Source organism: Apis dorsata, unplaced genomic scaffold, assembly GCF_000469605.1.
Source record: "Apis dorsata unplaced genomic scaffold, Apis dorsata 1.3 scaffold_199, whole genome shotgun sequence".
NCBI classification, from domain to species: domain Eukaryota; kingdom Metazoa; phylum Arthropoda; class Insecta; order Hymenoptera; family Apidae; genus Apis; species Apis dorsata.
In genome coordinates, this window is record NW_006263483.1 from 25,118 (window position 1) to 27,177 (window position 2,060).

Here is a 2,060-nt window from a genome sequence, read left to right on the forward strand (position 1 = left end):
TTAGACGATCTTTCGTTCGTCGTTTCGTTCTTGTTATCCCTAGGTTGCATCCGGATTTCTCGGTTCGTTATACGTTGATTTTTTTTTAGAGAGGGAGAGAGAGAGAGAGAGAGGGAGGGAGAGATTTTAGGAATTTAGGTTGCGTCTTTTTTCGGAATGGATTCAGTTCGGTACGATTGAAACGAGGGATGTTTTGGATAGGTTTGGCAGGCGCCGACGGGAAAACGTTTAATCGATCGCTGCCTTCTAGCCCCGTTTCCGGCATGGGGGTTGCGTTTTCGCGGGTTTTTTGAGAATCGCGATTGGCGAAATCGAAGGAGATCGAGAGTGAAGGAATGAAATAACGAGATGATTGAAGAACAGGAATCGTACATTTTTCTCCATTTTCTTTTTAACTCGAAAAAAGAATCTTTATAACCTTTGCAGCGGTTACGAAAACCGCTTTATCTCATTGACGCTCGAATAAATTTTTCTTCTTACCTAGATCGATTTATACGATCCTCCTGATTTATTATTCTTCCTAACCGACTTTTGCACCGCTTATCTGGACGTTGGTAAAATTTACGGCCGTCGGTTTGTCGAAAAACGACTAAGTAACGCCGTGAAGCGCAACTTTCCTCCTCTCGATCGCTCCCTCGAGATTGAAACCAACAGTGGATTACCTTGTGCGTATCTGTTTTACTCGTCTTGTACTTCACCTCTGTTATTTGACGCCTACTTATTTCCTAAGGTTTCTGTTTTCTCATCCGTTTACCTCGATTCTCAAACCGCTCCGAGGAAAGCATTTAGCGCAATAATCGGAGGTGATTTTCTCGATTTGCCTTCGTAACGTGATTCGCGAGCAGCGATTCTCCTTCGGTACGATTCCATCGATTCGAACGATCCATATTTATCGAGGGTTTAATTGAAACAAGAAAATGAGAGAATTTTGAATCAATTGGTAATTATCAAGGCATTTTGATTGAGATCCATTATTGAAAATGTTAATATCTCCATCGAGATATCACGGAGGGATAAAAAAATTGTTCTCGCTTTCGAATGGAAGAAAAAGTAACGATGTATTATAAATTTTCGTGCGATGCTAATTGTACGTCACTGAGAAAGATTTATCTGCTACTTTAATTGCTATGATGTCACTGTTATTTAAGCAATCCATTCTCGTTGATCCAACCAAACGTATCGTTCTGACCTATTTATTATTTCCCAAGAAAAAAATACGGCGAATCATCAATCGGAATCAAACTCGAGCTCCTCGAGGAAAATTAAGATTGGCGTTGAGTGGCCAAAGATCGCTGACAACAGTAATTCTTATCCAATAGTTATCTCTGGTTGATCATCCTCCTCTCCATCATCATCGATTGACCCAATAATAAAATTTTATTCCAGTTTCAAAATATCTTTCCAACAACAATATTAACATTCTCTCAACACTCTTTCTTTGGATTTTACAAATCCAGACAAATTTTCTAGAAAAAAAAAGAAGAAGAAGGAAATTAAACAGTCTCTATCTTACCACATCTAATCTCTTTCGTCCAGATGATTAAAGAAAAATTATTCAGAAAGGCAGGTAAATCTCTTTGATACGAGGATTGTATCGTAGAATTGTTGAGTGAAATTCTCTTATTATCGTTCGAACACGCGAAAATGAGGAGAGAGAAGAAGGATCGCACGGATGGAATACGAACGACGTGTTTTCTCGACCAAGGGGAGATTCGTGTCTCCTCCTCGTGTTCCCTCCATCTCGTTCCCCCTTGCTTCTCCTCTCTACCCGTCTCTGTTGCGTGGTGTACGTCGTAGACAGAGTCCACGCATCGATCGAGTCCTTTCTACCCTTCCTGGTAGCGACTTTAAGGCCGAGTGCATACCGAGTTTAGACAAGTATCGATACAACCATTGGAATTATCGATAGACACGCGAGAGATGAACCGCAAAATTCGTTAAATTGATAATGAAACGAGATAGCAAGGTTTACGTCGAATCGAACGAGAATCGTTGGATTGCTAGGTCGAGTTGTTTATTCGAATTGAGACTGGGTTGAGTTTTTTTTTTTTTTTTTTTTT

At 40.1% G+C, this 2,060-nt stretch overlaps 1 protein-coding gene and 1 long non-coding RNA gene across 4 annotated transcripts in view; one reads left to right on the plus strand and one right to left on the minus strand.

Moving 5' to 3' along the window:
• LOC116185524 overlaps positions 1-369 on the plus strand; it is a 25,480-nt gene extending 25,111 nt beyond the window's left edge. Inside the window, exon 3 of the long non-coding RNA XR_004150373.1 lies at positions 359-369. This is a non-coding gene — a long non-coding RNA (uncharacterized LOC116185524). The remainder of the gene's footprint in view (positions 1-358) is intronic.
• LOC102678444 (schwannomin-interacting protein 1 homolog) overlaps positions 1-2,060 on the minus strand; it is a 29,555-nt gene that overhangs the window by 24,055 nt on the left and 3,440 nt on the right. The gene's annotated exons all lie outside the window — the stretch shown is intronic.